This window comes from Balaenoptera physalus (genome assembly GCF_965194825.1).
Source record: "Balaenoptera physalus genome assembly, chromosome: 1".
Lineage (NCBI taxonomy): Eukaryota > Metazoa > Chordata > Mammalia > Artiodactyla > Balaenopteridae > Balaenoptera > Balaenoptera physalus.
In genome coordinates, this window is record NC_138882.1 from 34,866,203 (window position 1) to 34,887,774 (window position 21,572).

At 48.2% G+C, this 21,572-nt stretch overlaps 1 protein-coding gene and 1 long non-coding RNA gene across 7 annotated transcripts in view; one reads left to right on the forward strand and one right to left on the reverse strand.

Moving 5' to 3' along the window:
* PLEKHA6 (pleckstrin homology domain containing A6) overlaps positions 1-21,572 on the forward strand; it is a 137,663-nt gene that overhangs the window by 29,952 nt on the left and 86,139 nt on the right. The window lies entirely within an intron of this gene.
* On the reverse strand, positions 1,878-21,554 carry LOC309646487. Its single transcript, XR_014255400.1, has 2 exons — positions 11,081-21,554; positions 1,878-5,840 (listed from the first exon to the last, which is right to left on the reverse strand). It is a non-coding gene; the product is annotated as an uncharacterized lncRNA (long non-coding RNA).

The window sequence follows — 21,572 nt, forward strand, 5'->3', positions numbered from 1 at the left end:
TTGTTCCACACACACATGAGCCCTCATTGATGCAGTCTGGTCGTTTTTATAATGCTACTCTATATCTGGTGTTCTATTTGGAAAATACCTTGACCCACACTGATCTGAAATAAAGTCCCCACCCCACCCCCACCATGGGTCTTTTCTCTCTCAGTGGGTCTCTTTCACTCTTCTCTGCTCATCTGATGCAGACTTGCTTTTCAAGTGAGCTGAGCTGAGCAAGTACTGTTGGAACTTCCTAACCTCCAAATTCAGCTCCTCCACTTCTCAGGGTTCCCGGGCTATAGGGGAAGGGACACAGATGCCCCAAACGTATTCAGAGTGCCTGGTTTCACAGGTAAATCTTTGAGACCCTGTAAATCCTTACTCTTTATAGGCCAGCTGCCTCTACATCATCTGGGAGCTTGTTAGAAATACAGAATCTCAGGCCTCACTCCTGACCTACACAATCAGAATCTGAATTTAACAAGATCCCCTAGGAGTTTCATATGCACGTTAAAATTTGAGAGGTACTGGTCTACATTATTCAACTTGGGGTAGGAATGAGGGTGAGGTGGGGAGAATTCTGTCTTCCAAGATCTTGAAATCAGTCTTACTGACGAGGCTTCTAGGGACAGGCATAAAACTATTTCCAGAATATTTGGTCATTAACTGTCTACATGCCCTGTTTGCTTCTTGGACTGCCAATAATAGGGTTTTTATAAAACACTCATGCATTTTTAAAAATATATAGATTGTATTTGTGTTTCCCCATTTTATTAGTAACAAGCTGTTGAGCATATTTCAAAGCTTTGAATTATATGTACAATTGGAATCTTTTAAATGATAAGTGTAGGGTTTTACATTTATGATATATTGCGTTGGCCAAAAGGTTCATTCAGTTTTTTCCGTAAGATGGCTCTAGTAGCACTTAGTTGTCTCTAACTTCAATTTGTTAGATTGTATGTGACAGCTGTCATATCAGCGTGCATTTAAAAAAAGACATCAAAATTGGTGAATTTTTGTGGAGCCATTTTAATATTGAAGATGGAAAGAAAAAAGCAACATTTTTGGCATGTTATGCTTTATTATTTCAAGAAAGGTAGAAACGCAACTGAAACGCAAAAAAAGATTTGTGCGGTATATGGAGAAGGTGCTGTGACTGATCAAACGTGTCAAAAGTGGTTTGCGAAGCTTTGTGCTGGAGATTTCTCGCGGGATGATGTTCCACGGGCAGGTAGACCAGTTGAAGTTGATAGAGATCAAATCAAGACATTAATTGAGAACAATCAACGTTATACCATGTGGGAGATAGCTGACATACTCAAAATATCCAAATCAAGCACTGAAAATCATTTGCACCAGCTTGGTTATGTTCATCTCTTTGGTGTTTGGGTTCCACATAAGTTAAGTGAAAAAAACCTCGACTGTATTTCCACACGCGATTCTCTACTTACACGTAATGAAAACGTTCCGTTTTTTAAAACAAATTGTCACGGGTGATGAAAAGTGGATACTGTACAATAATGTGGAACGGAAGAGATCGTGGGGCAAGTGAAATGAACCACCACCAACCACACCAAAGGCCAGTCTTCATCCAAAGAAGGTGATGTTGTGTATATGGTGGGATTGGAAGGGAGTCCTCTATTATGAGCTCCTTCTGGACAACCAAATGATTAATTCCAACAAGTACTGCTCCCAATTAGACCAACTGAAAGCAGCAATCGACGAAAAGCGTCCGGAATCAGTCAACAGAAAACGTATAATCTTCCATCAGGATAACACAAGACCGCATATTTCTTTGATGACCAGGCAAAAACTGTTACATCTTGGCTGGGAAGTTCTGATTCTTCCGCCGTATTCACCAGACATTGCACCTTCAGATTTCCACTTATTTCTGTCTTTACAAAATTCTCTTAATGGAAACAATTTCAATTCTCTGGAAGACTGTAAAAGGCACCTGGAACAGTTCTTTGCTCAAAAAGATAAAAAGTTTTGGGAAGATGGAATTATGAAGTTGCCTGAAAAATGGCAGAAGGTAGTGGAACAAGAGGGTGAATACGTTGTTCAATAAAGTTCTGGGTGAAAATGAAAAATGTGTCTTGTATTTTGACTTAAAAACCAAAGGCACTTTTTGGCCAACCCAATATTTCATTTCGGTCAGTGTTAGGCCAGTATTTCAGTATGTGGAGTCTTGATTCTGCCATAAATTTGTTAGCCATCCCTCCTGGCCTTGTCAGGAGCAAATCTGGTAGCCTTGCCTTCTGAGTCTTTATGCAATTTGTGGATGAAACCGTGGAACACAGCAGGATCTTGAACAGACCCCTGTAGTGCTCATTCATTCATTCAGCCAGCCTTACTGAGAGCAAGAGCTGCATCCTGCAGTCAGATGAGTTGGTTTGAGCTCTGGCTCTGCTCCCTGCTGCTTTTTTCACCTTTGGCAGGGTATTACCGTCCCAGACTCCCGTTTCTTCATCTGTAATTGAGGAAATTGGAGTAGTCATCAGGATCCCTGAGGTGCCTTAAAGAAATACATGTGCCTGGGCCTCCTTCCCTCTCCCCCAGAGATCCTGATTCAGTTGGTCTGTGGTGGTACCCAGGTACTAATGTATTTTTAAAAAGCTCGCTAGGTAATTCTCGTGTGAAGCCGGTATTGAGAACGCCTGGACCAGATATCTCTAACTGCATGATCTGCCACTCCGATCTCAGAGGCTCCCTGGCAGCCTGATAGTCATCTTCTGGGGCCTCTGGTCCCACAGCCTGAGCAATACTGGCTGGGTCTGTGGTAGGAGAGACGGCTTGGTGTGCTGGTGTAGCACAGTGGCCAGGTGCTGGGCAGGCCATGCAGAAGCGTAGGGTACCCTTGTCTTCCCCAAATCCCTGGGAGAGGACTTGAGATGCCTCGTATCAGCCACTCGCTCTCCTGCCCTTCTCTGGACAAAAGAACTATCTTTGACTTCTCTGACATTTGCTACTTTCCTGTGTTTCAGAGCTTGCTGCTTAAGAAAAATAGCCAAAGGCCAGTGTAAGTCAGTTTCAGCATCAGCTGGAAAAGATGGCTCCCTGTCTGATTCCTCTCTTCGTCCTCTCTTTATGTCCCCCTGTAACTCAGGAGGTGACAGCACCTCTGAGGCCTTCTCTTACAGGTCTTTCCCTTCATGGGCTCCCACAGGCCAAAAACCACCCCAAGTTGGAGCTGTGGCAGCTCCCGGGAATCTTGCTGGCAACACGTGGATGCATGCAGACTCCTCTGACTTGGCACTGGGGGTCAAAGCACTGGCTTGCCTAGCTTGGCTTATTTGGGGCAAGACTGGCCTCTACCCTGGGGCTCAAGATGTTGCTTTGAGCATCCCTTCACTGCTTCTGGGGTAGGAGTGTGCCCAAGATCTGTGTCATCTTGTCCCATCCCCTTCCTCCCCACGGTCACTGCTGGGTACCACCGCTGGATACAGGGAGTGTCTCTGCAGTGGGCTTGTTAATTGGCGCTTCAGCTGGCTGATTGACTCTAATGCGGGTGAACATTTATTTACCCCGGCAGCGCCTCTCAGACAGCCGTTAATTGCAGGCACAAGAGAGACAATAATTATGGGATAATGGGTGTCTTTTGTGGGAGTCCTCCTTGCACTGTGTTAGCAAACACGGAGGGTTTGTTTCCTAACATTCAGCTCCCCTACTGGAGAGATGCCACAGCTCCATCCCACTCGCTCCATTCCTGTCATCTAGCCCCCACCCCTCCCCCCAGGGTTTTACCCACATCCCCTGGGTAACATCTTCCAAGATATCATTTCCTAATTCCCATGCAGTCATGACCCTATTTTTAGGATTTGTAAGGTTGAATTCGTGCTTTTTAGAAAGTAGTACCTTAATCAACTTTGCCTAAAACAAGGGTAAGTAAATACTAAACTATGTGCTTTATTCCATGGGCCCTTCTGATCTTTGTTAATATTTTAACATAGTTATAATTAGTGTGTAGCTATTGTCCTGTGCCATGCATTTTTTTGTTTAATGTTATTTTATCCAAACACGTCCAGGTATGATGATGGTCCGTAAATTTTTCATTTTAAATAGCTGTAAATAATTCTGTCATGTTATTCCATTACTGTATTGCTTTTCTCTTATTACTGGGAATCTGGGCTGTTTCCAGTTGGTTGCTATTATGAATAGCTCTGCTATAAACATCTTTATATGTTACTGATTTTTTCTCCTGGTTATTTCCCAGGGGGTAAATTGAATTATGAGTTATATTGATCTGGCATCATGTTGGGAAGAGTTGAGGGGAGTGGGGAGCTGGAGGCTACTGGGAGAGTTTAACCGATTCCCTCCCCTCCCTCTCCCTCTCTTCTCACCTCTTTTCCCATCCATTTCTAGTAGGATTCTTGCTCCAACTTCCCTAGTAACAGCCCAGGTTAGTGAGGTGGAGACAATGCTCTGGCAAGAAGTGCTGCAGAGTAGACCACCCCAAAGGGTAGTGGCTTAGCACAACAGTGATTGCTCTCTTACGGTTCTCTGGGTTCCCCAGGCTCAGCTAGGTGCTTGCTTGGGTTGTCTCCTGTCCTTGCAGTCATCTGAGGGCTGCACTGGGCCAGACAGCCAAGGTGACTCTTCACATGGCTGTCCTCTGGGAGCTCAGCTGGGGCTGTCAACCTGAGTACCGACATGTGGCCTCTCCATGTGACCTGGGCTTCCCTCAGTGTGGCAGTTGGTTCCCAGAAGGAGTGTCTCAAGACAGAGTATTCCAAGAGACCCAAGTGGAAACTTTAAGGCTTCTTATGCCCTAACCTCAGAAGTCACACAACGTCACTTCTATTACATTTTATTGGTCAGACTGAGTCATGGGCGCACCCAGATGCAAGGGGAGGTGGAGCAGTCTCTATCCTTCAATTTGTAGCCATCTTTGATCTCTATTCTTAAAGACGGAAAGCATGTACTGATTAGTATCCTATGAATCCTATTAGCTTCTGCCTTCGGAAAGGCCATGTGAGAGACCTGGCCCCTTGGTTTCCACTCTGAATCCTGCCCATTCTCAGGCTTAGAAGTCGTGTGATCTCGCCTCAGAGCCTTCCCTGGTGGCCCCAAAGGCGTCATATCTCTCTTCCTGGTCCCTCCTCTCTTCCCTTTCTAAACTCCCAAGGCTCTGTATCTGTGTCTGCCCTTGTCTTACACAGCTCTTATCACACATCATAGCATTCAGTTATTTATGGGCTTGGCATGTTAGGTTGTAAACTCCTGTCCCATTCTTCTTATTAACCTCCACACCCTACCCTAAAGACCTAGTAAAGTGCCTGGCATGGAAAAAGGGCTTCCAAAATTCCATTCCCTTCCCCCTTTTCATACATTGGACACTCCATTGTCTGTTGAATGAATGAGTTATTTATCTTAATGAAAGCAGGGGTAGGGGAAGAGGACAAACATTTACTGAACTTAGTACGTGGAGCTTTATATGAATTATCTTATTTAATTTTTACAACAACCTGGGAAGTATGTAGTGATATCCCTATTTTACAGATGGTAAAGCTGAGGTTTAGAAATGTTAAATAATATGTCCAAGGTGACAATCACTGGGTCACGGAGGTAGAAAATTGTAGAGCCTAGGTCTTTGGGAACTTGGGGCAAATGTTCTCTCCTGCACACTTAACCTCTTGGAACCTTAATTTATCTATAAAACAGGGAGGATAACACTTACCTCATAGGGTTGTTTGGATGAAAGGAGATAACACATGCCAAATATCCAGTGCTTGGTGTAGAGTAGACATTCACTCCATGTTGCCTGTCATCCATGACTTCTTGTTTGGGAGGGTCTGACAAGCACTCTGTACATTTGGGATGCCTTTATGGCTAGCGGTGTAGTGGATGGAACTGCCCTGTTAACATCTTTGTGTGTGTGCATTGTTCGCCAGCACATACATAACTGCTCTGCAACATGCTTCCCAATTACTCCTCCCCTCCCCCTGGAGCACTTGGGAGTCATTTCCCCTGGATTTTCCTCTGGTGTGCACCCTCCCAGCTTCTCTGTAAACATAGTGCCGACAGCCAGGGCTCCAGTCACCCAGGTGGCTTCCCCTAGAGCAGCTGAGCCTGGGGATTCCACTCTTCCACATTTATTGCTTTTGTTTGGTCTTTGAAAATTAATTCCAACAAGAGCTCCTTAGTTCTCTTTCTTTTTCCTTATCCTCATGCTCACGTGTTCTCTTCACCTCTCTGCCCTGTTTCCAGTTTTTGGTCTCTCTCTGTCTCATCACATACAAGTACCCCATTCAGGATGATTATACAGTGGTGATGTTTCACTGGGTGAATTATTATATAGACTTGAAAGGAGATTGCCTCATCATTCTCTGGCTGGCGATGCTGCCTGGGAAGGGAGGAGCTGGCTAGTCCAGGCGTCCACTAGTCTGGTTTGGTCTTCTGTCCCTTCATTCCAAGCTCAGTTTCATCTCCCACTCCCCTGCCTGGCCACTGATAGATAGCATTGAGTTGCCAGAATCGCAGATGGCAGAGAAGGTTGGATTTATTTTTTCTTAGCTCTTCTCATACCCTTCCCTCCAAAGATCCAAACTGAAAAGGCTGGGAGTACAGAGAGACGGGAGTTACTTAAAATTCTTTCCTCCCTGCCTCAGGTTCTTTTTTCCTCATGATGCTAGGTATTTGGTAGGGCCACAGGGCTGAGGAGAGGGGAAATGGAAGCCCTGTTAGCAAACCACCCTGCAGGAGCCATGGAGGAGACCTCTCTAGACCCTGCTGTCTTTATCACTCTGGGCCAGCAGTAGCAGGAGGCTTGTCACAGGCAGTTGCTAGTTTTTGTGACTCTGTTCCAGTCTGATTCTGTTCCTGGATGCCTGGAGTTTGACAGATCTTCAAGTGCAAAAAAAGCATTTCCTGCATCCAAATGTATGTCCTTTATGCTTACCAACTCATGATGGGGGGTGAAGTAAGGAGGAGGAGGGCAGACCAGTTACAAGCTGGTCCAGTGCATGATTCTGAATACTACTTCCCACCACACACACACACACACACACACACACACACACACACATACACACACACACACACAAACACTTTCCATGAAGTCTGGCCTGATGGCCTTAGCCAGAAGTGATCTCTCCTTCCACTGGATTCCTCTGGCACAGTGACTTGTAACACTTACAGGAAATTTATGCTTTTGGTTGTAGGGTGGAAGTAGAAGATCATATTGGACAAATTGGGGCTGGATTATATAAGACCTTGCATCTTGAGCTAAGAAGTTTAGCTTCTATCCTATAGTCAGTAGAGATACATTGAAGGTTTATGAGCCAGGGCATGACTGAATTATCATTTGAAGAGGGGAAGCGGGGGAGTGGGGGAGACCAGATTCAGAAGCACTCTTTCATCTCCAGGGCAATGGAACTGGGGATTACATAGTTCAGGTGGGTCCCTGGGTCATGTTTAAGTCTGTAGTTTAAAGACAACATCATGGACAGGAAAGATTGGTTGGTGATGGAAGTTTCTGATAACAAACCGAGAGCTATTTCAGGGGCTTAGGGGGTGAGGTTGGAAATCCAAGTCTTAGGATAAATTTGAATTGGTGAGTGGAGGCAGGAGGGTTAGGGTTAAGGTTAGGGTTAGGGCATATGGGACCAGATGGGAGATTAGGTACAGGACCCCTTGGAAAGCTCCTCTGACACTAGAGAGGTTTGCATCCCCACGTGTAGGAGATTTTGCCCTGTGCTCTGGGTGCTAGTCATTTGTTAGAACAGTAGGACTCAGGAAAGGTGAGCTCTCAGGGGAGGGATCAGGTGTCCCCCTGGAACAGCTTAGAAGCACCTCTTAAAGTGACCCAGCAGAATTGTTTGCTGGCCATCAAAGTAATTGAGGTGAGGTGACAGGGGACTGTGGCAGAGCAGTGGCTTGGGGGTGTGGGAGATTGAAAAGAAGGTGCAGATATGCCCACGTCACATATGTACCATCGTTCCCCTTGCATGGCTAAGAACAGCTGGCCCTTCCGTCCCCCCTTCCTGCCCACACAGAAGAGGGGAAGTGGGGGAGTAACATGATTCCTTGTCTGTCAGCTTTCTTCCAAGGTCACTTTTGTCTCTGCTCATCAAAACTGGCACCATCTTTCTGGCACTGCCATCCCTCGAACTGGGGCTACCCAGTGTTTCCTGAGTGTCTTCTTGCCTTAATCTGGTTTCTCTGGCAGAGAGCAGAGAAGGGTGTAGCTGCCCACTGCAGCCTCAAAGATGCAACCATTTGAGAGATGGAATCCTCCTTCAGACTCTAATCCTGAAAAACAGCCTCCCTCTCCCCACTTCCTCCCCCAAGAGGGGCCTTCTCTAGAGCCTTTCTTTGGTGGGGAAGGAAGGGAGGAGCTTGGTCCAAGGGGCCCAGCCTGGGTGTCTATACATTGAGTAGAGCTGTCTGCAGTGCTGGGCTGAGGCCAAGCTCAACACACCCCCAGCCCCACCAGCTGCCCCAGCCTTCCATAGCCATCCTTCTTTCCCTGCCTGGCTGGGAAGGGGGTGGGGGTTGTGGGAGTTGTCTGTTGGTTAACCCTCTGGCGGCCAAGGGGAATGAAAGAGTCCAGGAGGAATGTGTCTCTGTCTGTTTCCTAGACAGGTGATCTCATGAGACCAAGTCTAGAATGGCAGGCCCAGAGCCTTCCTCCAATGGTGACTTTACGGGGAGTGCAAATATATTTCAGGGATAATTAGAAAAGTTGTTTGGATGGTCGGGAGCTTTTATTGACTCTTTCTTTTAGCTCAAAGATTTAAGATTTCATTGAACAGGATGCAAAGGGGACTTTGCTTACAACTCACCTTATTGCCTCCCCCACTTGGCTTCTCCCTCTGAGACTGGGGGAGCTATGCTGTTTGTCTTATTCCCCTGCCCAGATGCATGATTGCCTCATGAGAGCTTTCTCTGGCACCTGGGCTGAAGCATGTCTAGTGCATAGAGCCTGCTCCCAGGGAAGGCTCTAGAGACGGGGGATTCTCATCTTCCTCCACCTCTGCCACGATCAGCATCATATGACTCTTGCCCATTTATGTTCGAATGCTGGGGAGAAATGGCTCAAGGCTGGACCTCTCAGAACTCAAAACCTCAGAAGGACTTTGTAATTTGAATAGGCTGAGGAAGAATTTGTTGTCGATCAGGAGCTAGATGAGTGGACATTTCTTAAATTTTTAAGGGAATTTATTGCCAGTGAAACCCTGAACTTGCCATAGAACAGCCTGCGTTTAACCCCTGAGGCCCCTGAACTTGCCCGATCTGGAAGTAGGTTGCTAACTCTTGGCTGAGGTAGCCCTTCAAAGGAGCTCTTCCCAGAGCGGCTGAAGAGTAGGACCAGGGCTCCCCCACCCAGAGAGCAGGACCTGTCCTCTGCATTTAGTGTTTATCCTGCCTCCTGAGGTCCAGGCCCTGGGCTGCCTGAGGGGAGAGAAACAGGCTCTGAGAGACAGAGATGGGGTTCCTGTCCTGCCTTTGGCATTTCCCTAAGATGTGTAACTTCAGATTACTCACTATCCCCTCTGAGCCCCAATTGTTTAATCAGCTGAGGAATAGGGATAACAATGTAAGGCTTCCCTCCTTTGGGTTCTGTGAAGCTGCAATGGGAAACAGTCTGTGTATATAAAGAGCAATGTGCAAACGTCAGAGATGATTATTTATAGCATTATTCTTAGGAGAGGCAGAGAACTCTTGGAGTCCTGGGTTTGAGCCCCAGTTCCCCGTGGAAGTTCCTGCAGCCCACAGCTTTCTCCCTGGAGACGTAAAGGAGAAGCGACCCTTGGGGTATGAATTGCCTGCTCCTCCAAGCCACCGTGCTTTAGCTCAAGCCTGATGGTTAGAGAAACCCTGGTCAACCCACAAATACCAGTCCCAGGGCCAGATCATGCTACCCTGCCCCATCCCTTACTTGCCATCCTTCCTGACTCTCCTGTGCCTGCAATTTCCCTCTGATGGGGCTGGGGGGCCTCTGCTCTCCTGCGTAAGGTGCTGAGGCCTGGAGGCCTCAGTGTTCTCTGACTTGGTTTGTCATTTGCCTTATCCTTCTTTGGGATGGAGCTGCAGAGCCTGACAGAAACCTGCTTCCTCCTTCCTAGGTGTGGCAAGAACTTTGTTTATGGTAATGATACGTCGCATTTATAGAGCGTGGCTTCCTCTAGAAGTCCAGAGCTCTTGTCCTTCAGCGCTCGCTCCCATCGCTCTGCAGGCACGGGCTGAACAAAAGGATCACGGTAACTTTATGACGAAGGCTTGGAGCTGTCCAGTGACTTGCCTTAGGTCGCAGCCAGCAAGTGGCAGAGCCAGGATTTGAGTTTCAGAGTCGGCGCTGCCTCTAGCGTTAGTTGCAAGGTCCCTCGACTCTCAGTTGGGGAATATGTGGTCCACTTGCTCAGGGCCTAAAGGGTGAGGATGGATGCCTGCTCTCCTGGCTTTGGTGGAGGTTGACTCCAAGGTAACCTTGGGTCTTGTGGTCCCTGAAGGTCAGTGAGCGTGAGGAGGTAGGAGGCGGTCATCTTGTGACCGCCCAGCATGGGCATGAATATGGAACAGGCACCTTGGATGAACACTAGGTTAATCCCGTGTCCCTTTCAGCAGTGTGTCCCAAAAGGGCAGGCTCTGGCAGACTCCCTTGATTGGCCACTTGGCCTGAGGTGGAGCCGGCCCCTGGCACTCCTCCCCTCAGGAGGCAGGTGGGTCAGTCCGCTGTCTCTCTCCAGGAGCAGGCTGCCAGGAGGTAGGAGAGGACCATGGGGCCACGAGGTGTGTCCGAGAGCTGGCTCCTGCATGCCCGTCCTGGGCCAGTGAGGCAGGGAGCTCTCTCTGAGCAAACTGGGCTGGGAATGGCCGCTGGGACCCTGGAGGCCAGGGCTGCGGGAGTGTGGTGGGCAGTTGGCTGACCCATGGCTCTGGTTATGTGGTCCTGGGGGCCTCTGGAACCTTCCCCACCCCACCTCTCTCGCCTCCCTCTTTACCGCTGCTTTCTTTCTCCCTTGCTCTCTTCTTCTCTTCTCTCCCTTGTACTCAGTTATTTCCTTGGCCGATCTGAGCTCTGGAATGTGCCAGTTCTGGTGCTCACCCCTCTACTTCCTCCCTTCTAAAGGCTTCTGCAGACACCCCGTCGTACCTGTGCAGTTCCTTTCCCTTCTGAATTCTGCATCCCCTCTCCCTCAGTCTTGTCTCCTCTCCCAGGAGCTCTGCGAGCTGCAGCAGCAGGAAGTGGTAGGGGAGGACCAGCCTGGGCGGTGCCAGCTGTTTGCCCAGGGTGGGGTTGGCCACAGCCTGGGTCCCTGGGCCGGGCCAGAGTGTGGGCTTGGCGCTCAGCTCTGCTGCGGCCTGTCCTCCCCACTCCTTCTGCCTTCTCCCTCCTCTGCTTCCCCATAATGGAAGCGGAAAGGCAGCTCAGCATTTGATCCGGCCGCTGCAGATGCTCCTTCGAGGGATGCCAGTTCTTTTTCAACCCCCAGGGTAGTGAGAGGCTAAATTCAGTATGGGGCTGGGAAAGCTGGGAAAGCTGGGAAAGCTCTTCGTTTTCAGCTCTGAGTCAGGATGGTCTGAGGGAAAGCCGGAGTGTGGCATTCCGCCTCCAAAGATTTGATTTGGCTCCACTGCTGTCTCGTGGTGGGACCTTGGGAGGGTTGCTTTCTCTTCCGTAGCACTAGCTCTACCTCTGTCAAAGGCCTGAGGGGATCCAGCTGTAGAAAGTGAGGTGTAAGTTGTTGCAGTGCTAGTACTGGAAAGGGGAAGGCAGTCTGGGGGGTCCTCTCCCATCATGTTCTTAAGGGTGGGAGAACAGAGGCCAGAGCCAGTGGCCTGGCCACTTTGGAGGAGTTTATTGCACTGTGCTTATATCACCACAGTGATGATCATGGAGAGTCTGATTTTTACTTAAAAAAAACTTTTTTATCATAGAAAACTGCAAACGTAGACAAAAATAGAATAGTGTAGTAGCCCTCATGCACTCAAGCTTCAGTAGTTTTGTTTTTTTTAAGCTTCAGTAGTTTTCAAGTCATCTCATGGCCCATCTTGTCTTAGGTACACTCCCAATCCTTTCTACCCTCTGATTATTTTGAAGCGAATTCTAGACAGCTTATCATTTCATCTCTAAACATAGGGATTCTTTAAAAAAATCATTATCACACCTAAACAAAATGAACAATTCCTTAATATAATGAAATATCCAATTAGTATTAATATCTCTCTGATTCTTGTAAAAATTTATTTTCTAGTTTTCTTTTTAATTTGGCTCCGAATAAGTCCATGTATTGTGATTGATTGCTACAGCTCTTAAGTCACTCTTAATCTATAGGTATTCTTTTTCTTTCTCTTGCAATGTTTTGCTGAAGAAACTGGGTCATTGGTCTTGTAGAATTTCTCACATTCTCGATTTGGCTGACTGCATCCTCATCATGTCATTTAACATGTTCCAAACGTGGAACATGTTAGGGCTTGGTCAAACTCAGGTTCCTTTAATTTATTTATTGGAGGGGCAAGGATCCCTTGGTTGTGGTGTGTACATCTGTCAGGAGACACACAATGTCTGGTTCTCTCCCCTTTTGTGATATTAGCAGCCTTGATGATCATTGCCTAGATCCATTCATTCATTACAGGCTAATTGCCTATTAATGACTCTCTCTAATTAGACGTTGCTTCTTTCATCCCACAGTAAGTGATCTCTTACTTTGGAAAGAAGCCTCCTTCTTTGGGAGGTGTTGCTGTGGAGGCTGAGACCACATGGCAACAGGGTGGCCCACTCCCACCCGTTCTGGTGTCTCTGTGGATTGGTAAGGCAGGTGTCTTATAAATGCCAGGTTGGGAGTCTTGGTCCTTTGCATCTCTACAGTGTTCAGTCGGATTTCAGGTTTTTGTTTTGACGGAGGGAGTGAAAGCCCGGGATACTCCGAATAATTTTTCCAATTAGCTTTGATTTACAGTTCAGCCATATTGAATCAGATTAATGCTCAGACACAAACCTTCCCTGACTATCTCCTATACCCACCCCCTAGCTCATACTACTATCTACATACTACTACTCATACCTGATAACTCTTTATATTTGTATAATAGTTGATAGTTTGCAAAGCACACACACACACACACACACACACACACACACACGAGATGGAGGCGTTGAGGTCAGCTTGCTTGAGTGTGGATTTTGATCCAACTTTCTAACTGCTTGGCCTTGGGCAAATTAGCTAACTTCTCTCTGCATCAGTGTCTCCACCTACCTTACAGGGTAGTTATGGATATTAAATGAGATAATGTAAACAAAGAGCTTAGCACAGTGCCCGACACATAGTAGGTGCTCAGTAAGTGTTAGCCATTGTTATTTTGAATGATCTGCTCAGAGCAATCCAGTATCTAGCTGTGAGATCTGCAGACACTGTACAAGAACAGAGCAGCAGCAGACAACTGAAAGCTGACTGTATATCACAGATGTAGGATTGTATGCTAGCTGTTCCAGGAGCCACCGATAAGGAGGTCCAAGCAGCATTTGATAGCAGTTTCGTTTCTTTTCAGCTTACCCAGAGTCATCAGAAAGTGGCCCAGGGCTTCAGCCAAAATTTTAAGGATGATGAAGTTGTATCCAGAGAAATCAGGGACCTTGCTCTCAGAAACACGCGCCTCAAATGGGGAAAACAATCCAGCCACCCTGGCTCCCTGATACCTGCTCTGTCCCTTCCTTAGGAATGGGAGCAAGCAGGGAGGGAGTGGGAGGCCGTGGGGTTTGGCTTAGACTTGCTCTTGTATTTTTCCCTTTTGGAGGCCTGGCTGTTTCTTGCCCTTGAGGAGGCCCCCTGAGGCCTTGGGCCTAGAGAGCCAGGTGGACGCTCCTCCTCCCCGGGAGCTTGCAGTCCCCTGGGGCCTGGCACAGCTGCTTGCCCATCTGCCCATGCAGATCAGAGATGGAAATCTGCAGTTAGACAATTAGACACAACAACCTGCCTGGGCAGAGGAGGAAGCCTACTTACGAGGTGCCAATCAAGTGTGGGACTTCCAGTGCTCTCCTTGGCCTAAGTGGGCCAGAGACTCCAGGCCGAGAAGGGCTCTGGCAATGGGGCTCATGGAAAGAGAGGAGACTGGCAGGCACCAAGCTCCTTTGCTCTGTATGAGCTCTTTATCACTGGCTGGTTCCTATAACTCTTCAAGTGCTGGGCAGTATAGACAATAGGACACCATTTGTGGGCCTTGAGAGAGACAGAGAAAGGAATGGAGCTGAGATGAATAGGAAGTGAGGCCTCAATGGGAAGGACAGGTAGGAAGGCTGGGCAAACAGTAAGCATTGCACTGCTTTCTTAGGCATCAAAAAAGGAAGACTGGAACTTAATGAACAAAATAAATTATTACATTTCTGTTTCACTGGCTCCTGCCTATTATATCCTTGAGCTAGTTCTTTTGCTGGGAGCTCAGTCTTGTGACTCAAGCATGTGAGCAGAGAGTGGCAGAGTTTCCATCCCAGGCAGAAGAGAAAGGGGGAAGGGAGAGACTGGGGCAAGGCAGAAACCCAAGTAGCTGCTTTGTCCATAATTTCAGACTATAGAGGCTGCTGTTTGGAGCTGGCTTCTGCCTGGACCAACTCTAAGCAGAGGGCCCCAGGGTCTGGGCAGTAAGCAGAGTTCAAGGGCACAGAGCCATGAACATTTGGATCATATAGCTGGAATGAGGATGCTGGGGGCCAGTGGACACTGAGTGAGGTCGGATTAAACTTTCCCCCAGAGTCCTAATGCCTAACTCTGTGCTGGTACACAGAAGGCACTCATGAAATATGAATTGAGTGAATGAGTGGATGAATAAATGAATGAATGGACCAGTTAAGGAGAAGGAAAAGGGGTTTGACTACATTTCTCCTTAGACCCTTTAAAAATTCTCTCGCTTGATCCTTAGGGTTTGGACTTAGGTCTCAAAATGGTTGTTTGTTGGGAATGTGTTGTAAATCGGGGCAAAGCTTGATTATCTATCCCACAGAGCACTGCTTGGTGAATTAACCAAGATTTGGGCTTTCTTCTTTCCCTTTTATCTCCACGTCTCCGCATGTGCTCACTTGGGTGGGTCCGTGGGGACACAGAGTGGACAGCCATACTTAGAACCTTAGAGCGAGAGCTGGGAAAAATCTGTAGCTTTCAGCTCCCTGAGTCCTCCATCCCTCCTTGGGTTCTGAGTCTGGGTCTCAATTGCCTGTTTCTTTCCCAGTGCTTTGCACATAGTGGGTACTGATAGGACATTTGCTGAATAAAGAAATACTAAGTTGGCAGAGGCAGGAGGGAGACGCCTTCTCCATCCTAACTTCTTAGGCCCTGTTCCTTCTTCCCGGCCTTATAATGGGGCAGACTGCCTTTAAGGGACAGAGGAGGTAAGTATCCAATCATGCCCTCTGGTCTCCATGAACTCAGGGGCCCAGTTTGAGCCTGGGCTCTGTTTCAGCTGGCAGAAGGGGCATGGAACTGGAGCCTGCCCTCGGCCCTAGAGAAAGTCGGCTACAGCAGGACTGGACACGTCGAGTGCTCAGCAGCCTGTCCTACAAAGCAGCTTAGGAGAAAATTAAATGGATTCAAGCCAGGGGAAGCTCAGCTCACAGCACTGGACTCATTAGGTAGGGCACTGGGCAGGGTGAGGAACGGGGGGTGCTGCCCTTTTTTGTGCTCTATCCAGTCTGTAAGTTAATGACAGCTCAGCTGTACTTGGCATTGGCAGCCTGAAAATGGCTGTTATTGCCTCTCCCCATGCCCATTCTTGAATCTCTTGCTTGTCCTGGCCACTGAGATCTTTGTAGGATGAAGTGACCTCTGGGGAAAGCTAGGAAGCAGAGTCCTGCTCTATGGCATCCTCCTGGGTTTTCTTGCAGGCTACCCTAAGAAATCACCAAGAAGGAACTTTTTCAGGCCTCAGGGTCCTGAGCAACCTCAGTCATTTTCTAGCAGATTTTGTCCTCAAGTTTAGAAGGCAAACTTATCCAGATCTTCTAGAGGAACTAAGACCCAGCGAGGGCAGCATGTGCCCAAAGGCTCCCTGGGAGGCATCTGGGCACTTGGCGCCAAGTGCAACCCTGGGACCCAAGCTCTCAATATTTCTGAGCATCAGAATTCCATGGGGTGCCAAACCAGAGGCTTTTTAAATATGTGAGCCCTTCTTTAGGGTGACCAGTTGTCCCGATATGTCTATGTTTTAGCACCAGAGGTCCTGCATTCTGGGAACCCTTTTTTGTTGGGCAAACTGGAACAGTTGGCCACCAATCCCTGGGGATTCTCTGTGCCAGCCCTCTAACCCCGGTTTGCATTTCTCTGCATTGCTTAAATCACGGGGAACATTTCTTCCCGCCATTCAGCTTCTGTGGGCTGATCCTAGAGATCTGAAGGCACAGATAACTGGGCAGAGATGTCACCTACCCAAGGTGCATGAGGCACTTCATCCCCATTTCTCAGGAGCTTTAAGACGATCAGAATAGTTGCTCCTCTCTCTGCAATTGGAGCAACTGAAGCACAGCCTGGAGGTGGCTCCTGCCTGTCTGTCGCCAAGAGCTCTGACCAGATCTCACGTTTCTGCATCTCTTCTCCTCTAAATAACTTCAAGCATCCTCTGGTCCCTGGTCTTCTGTACCCTAACATGGTCCCTAGGCCAAAGGATGAAGACATGTACAGGTGACACAATACCCTCTTAATAACTGGAGAAGCTGAAGTCTAGGGAAGGTTTAATAAGCTTTTGGCCCAAGATCACACAGAAGCACTAAGATCAGAATCAACGTATAATTCAGCACCTTTAGGCACAAATCTTCAGCTTTTGTGATTTCTGCAATAGTCTCTCCTGCTTCAAATCAATTCTTCTGAATCGTATCCCTCCCAGTTAAGATTTCGTCAGAGAAACTCGGCCTCAGAGAAGATTATTTCTACATTCACTATCTTTGGCCCCTGTCCCTGTCTTGTTGGTGGTGAGACTTTTCCTGTCTAAGTGTCAGCCTCCTTTCTGATGGGGGCCAAAAATAGCCAGAGCTGGAGTTGCCTAGCCCCGTCCTTCCCATCCCCTCCCATAAAGGGGTTATTCACTGAGGCCTCTCTCTTTATCCTATTTATAAATCTTTCCAACATGTCTTTGTCCCAGTGACAGACACTGCTCTACCCTCCTTAACCCTGCCCTCTCCTTCAGCCTTGGTTGAAGTGCTAGAAATTTCCTTCTATCCTCTGTTCTTCACAATTCATAGCCCTGACTCTTACCAGGCCTGTTTGACAATCAAGTCAGAGAGAAGAGCTGCTCTTTTGGGGACAGGCCCCCGGGTCACGGCAGGACTCTGGGAAGTAGACACTGGAGAGGACTCACGAAGTCCTTGTGCAGCTGAAACACCCCCGCTCCCTGCACCCGCCCCTGCCCCGGGCTGGATTTTCATTACACTTCATTACAGCCAGGGGTGACTCATGCGGAACCTTGGGGCCCAGGGCAGAAGTGTGACTTCAGTCTTCACTCAGCACTCATCAGAACACTCATTCAGTGTGCTTGTAATGGGAATTGAGTGATTATAATGGATGGCAGGAGCATATGACCTGCACTTGGCTAACGTGGTCAAGAGCACAGCTCTGGAGTCAGTCTGCCCAGGTTCCATCCAAGTCCTGCCACTCTGGGTATTTAACCTCATTTTGTCTCATCTGTAAAAGGGAGATGATAATAGCCATCTCAAAAGATTGCTGTGAAGATGAAGTGAGTTGCATTTAGGGTTATGCCTGACACAAAGTATGCACTCAAATAGCTATTATTATTAGCTAGCTCATACCCTCTGCCATTTGCCTCTCTAGTAAGTTGTTCATTCATTTGACAAATATGTATTGAGTGCCTATTATGTACCAGGAATACAAGGATAAACTTGTTCAAAGTTTCCTGTTACACGAGCATTTTCTAAGGCCATCTATTTTTGCTTTAGCCTCTTTCTTCCTCAGGATCTATTGGCAGCAACTGCAACTGAGGTTGGGAAATGGGTCATCACTCAGGTCCCATCTAGCTCTTGATGACCCTAGTCTGCATGGTGTGGGGCAGGGTTTTGTGCATAGGTCACTCTCCTTGGGAGTCAAAGGACCTGAATTCTGTTAAAGACCTGGCTGTTAACCAGGTCATATCATCCAAGTGACCTTGAACAGGTCACTTCATCTTCCTGGGCTTCAGTGTCCCCATCTTTCAAATGGAATAATAACGTCTTCCAGCCTTACCTTGTATGGGTGCTGTGCCGATAAAATGAGATAATGGATGCAAAAGCACCTTGCAAAAGTAAAGTTCTTTGTAAATGACAGGTGCTAGGATGACAAAGAGGTAACAGTTTCCAGAGAACTCCCAATCTAAGTGCGGAGGTGGGCCTCCCCCAGGAAAGGGCCTGAAGGTAATTAACATGAGTGCAAGAAGCTCCTTGAGGGCACTGAATGTCCAGTGCCTAGCAGAGTGCTTGGCACATAGTAGACACACAATAAATACCTGGCACATAGTTGTAGGCTTTTAGTAAATGTTTGTCAAACGAACGACTATAACGAATTGCTCTGTCCAACGTAGTTGCAGGGAGGATATTAAGTTCTGAGGAAATGCAGAGCGAAGTCAAGATCAGTGTTGGGTGTGGGCTATCAGGACAATGCTAGGACTAAAGTCATACAATTTAGAGCCTTGAGTTAGTACATCATTATTAACTCCTTAAAAAAAAAGGAAGTCTGGGCACACACAGGTGCTCATTTATTTGCATATTTAAACTGGGCAGCATGAGACTTAGGGCGAGGGGTGGTCAGACCGACCTGAGGTCCTGTCTAAGCTCTGCTGCCTACTGTGTGACTTGGGCAGGTTTTTCAACCTATTGGGACCATCCTGGAAGAGATGATTTAGATTTAGGATGGGAAGAAGGAGAAGAACTTGCATCAGTAAAATGACACTCCATGAGACAGGAAGGGCATTTGCAAAGTCCCCAGGGCCAGTTAGCTTGGTTTGAGTTGGTGGAGGCGGGGGGGTGGTCACAGAAGAAAGGATTAAAAGGAGTGTTGTAAAAGGGTGTTGGGGAAGAGCCCTTGAAGCCCAGGCAGAGGAGTTTGCATAGGCAGTAGCCACAGCTGGGTTTTGAGAGAGAAAAATGCTTGGTAGGGGAATGTGGAAGAGCACGTTTGAGAAGTTGATTGTGGCTGGTGGGGGAGCAGACCACAGGAGGCCCGTTATCTGCTGTTTCCCCGTTAAGGACAGAATCCCAGTGGTTGATAGCTCTGGATAACAGGGACAGTGGTTGGGGCTGCAGGGGCCTGGGACCACCTGCCAAGCAGCTGCTAATGACACTTTGAAGATGGCAAAAACTGGATGGCAGCCCTCTGCCATGCAATTTCACTGGCTTCTCCCAGGCAGAGTAGGGAGCTGGCCTGGCTTTTTAGTTTTGGGAACTTCTGTTGCAATGGGAAAGGAAGGGAATAGAGAATTTCAGAGGCTGCCTGGGCAGCTAGGACTAAAGTCATACAGTTTAGAGCCTTGAGTTAATACATCATTATTTCCTCCTTTTTAAAAAAGAAGTCTGGGCACACACAGGTGCTCATTTGTTCACATATTTAAACTGGGTGGCATGAGACTAAGGGCAAGTGATGGTCAGACCAACCGGAGGTCCTGCCTAAGCTCTGCTGCCTGCTGTGTGACCTCGAGCAGGTTTCTCAGCCTCTCTGGGCACCACTTTTCTCATCTACAAAGGCCTTCGTCAGAGAGTTAATTTGAGGATTATAAAAAATTGTGTCTAAAGTACTGAGAGCTTCACTACATAGTAGTATGTAGTAAAGTTCTCAGGAAGTGGTCATGGTTTACGTTTTTAGTGTCTTCTTCCCAATATCCTTTCGTCTCCTGCTAAGGGAGAGGAGGCAGAGCAGGTACTGCAGAGCCCCAGGGGCAGCTCCTGGCACCTGCTTTTCCTGACTCTGCTGTAGGCTGGGCTCTGTGCCTGCACTGTCCTATGCACTGGGGACACCAGCCGTGAGACTGCCTTTCTCTCCTCTGTATCCTGGTACCTCACAGTGCCTGGCACAGGGCAGACATTTACTAAATGTTTGTTGGATGGAAGGTGAATTTGACATGGTCCTTTAAAGTTCAAAGTCTATCAGGGGAGACAGACTTATAAACAAAGAATTGAGAAAAATAAGACTAGATGCACAGAGGGCTTAGCAAACACAGAGGAATGAAGACTGCCTGAATGGAAGTCAGGAGTGGCTGTAGGGGGCAGGTTTGGGCTCCACCTTAAAGTATGGGTGTGTGGGTGGAAGGGGTGCAGCTCAGGAAGAAGGAACAGCATGCCTGGAGGTTGAGATTCACGAGGCAGCATGGGAACTGGAAATACATCAGCATGGTTGGGGCTGAAGCACAGAGAACATTTCAGGAATCTCAGGGTAGGAGGCCAGAAGGTGATGTGGCTTGTGAAGAGCTTTGGCAGCTCTACCCAGGAGAGTGGGTTTAATCCTTTAAGGGTTTGAGCAGGCATGAATCACAGTTTGCTTCCTCTTTTCTCCTTGCCCCTGTCCTTATGGCCCTGCACAGATGAGTTACCTGAGGATCAGAGAGGCTTGTGGCCTGCCTGAGAGCACACAGCACATTAGCTGTAGGGTCAGAATGAGAGCTCAGTGCCTTGGCTTCCACTAGCTGTTGCTTTATATAGTGGACTGTCGTTGTGGATGCTCCCGAGGACCATCAGGGCAGCCGTGGCCTCCAGCTAACACTATGCAACATTCTGCCTTGTCCATTCAGAGAGCCCGGTGCAATTGAGCCCGGACCTCCCTCCCCCGCCCAGTTCTCTGGCACAAAGGAGAAGCCACAAGATCCGCTGGAATACCTTCCTGCTTCATTTCCAGGTGCCTGGCTGCCTGGCATGTGCCAGATTTGGCTTGAGGACTTGTTTTTCAAAAGAGATTGGGCAGGATTTGCAGAGTGTGATGGCGTTATTCAGGATTTTTTGGAGAAAGCCAAGAACCCCTTCTGCCCTCACCTGCCCCTACCTATTCTAGAGATCTAGTCCCCAGAGTTTGCCTTCAGGGCCAGTGTGCCTTGCAGATAGGAGGTCTCCACAAACACATATGGAGTGAGCAATGGACCACATGGGAAGGGGCTGGGGACCTGGTACTTTCCAGAAAAGGAGGAGGAGCAGTGGGGGCCTCACAGGAGCTCAGGCTGAGCAAAAAGTCTCCTTATCTCCTCACCCCAGGGAAATTCCAGAGAGAAGCCAGCTTGTTAAGTTATGGTTTCCAGTTGTTTTCCTGAGTCATGCAGGAGCCAAGCCTGTTCAGGAGCCCCCTTCCCACAGAAGCCGCCCCTCCCTCCTGCCTCAGGGAGGTGGGCTGGGTGTCTGTGGGGAATCCAGCTGGAGGAATGTGGCTTCTTCCTCAGGTTCCTGCGGCACCGGCTCCTCACCTGGGGAGCACCCCCAAAAGCTCACCCCACTTCTGGGGCTGGGCGTCCAGTGGAGGGGCCTCCCCGGCCTATGTTGCAGGTCCCCATCCCCCTGAATCCATCCCCATCAGCCAGGACAGGAATGAGCCCCCATGTAACAGGCAGGAACGACAAGGCATGGGAGGCAGTGCAGCGTGGGAGCATCCGAGAAGAAGCGGCAACGGGCTCTGCTCACTTTCTGGAGGTGAGAAGGAAGG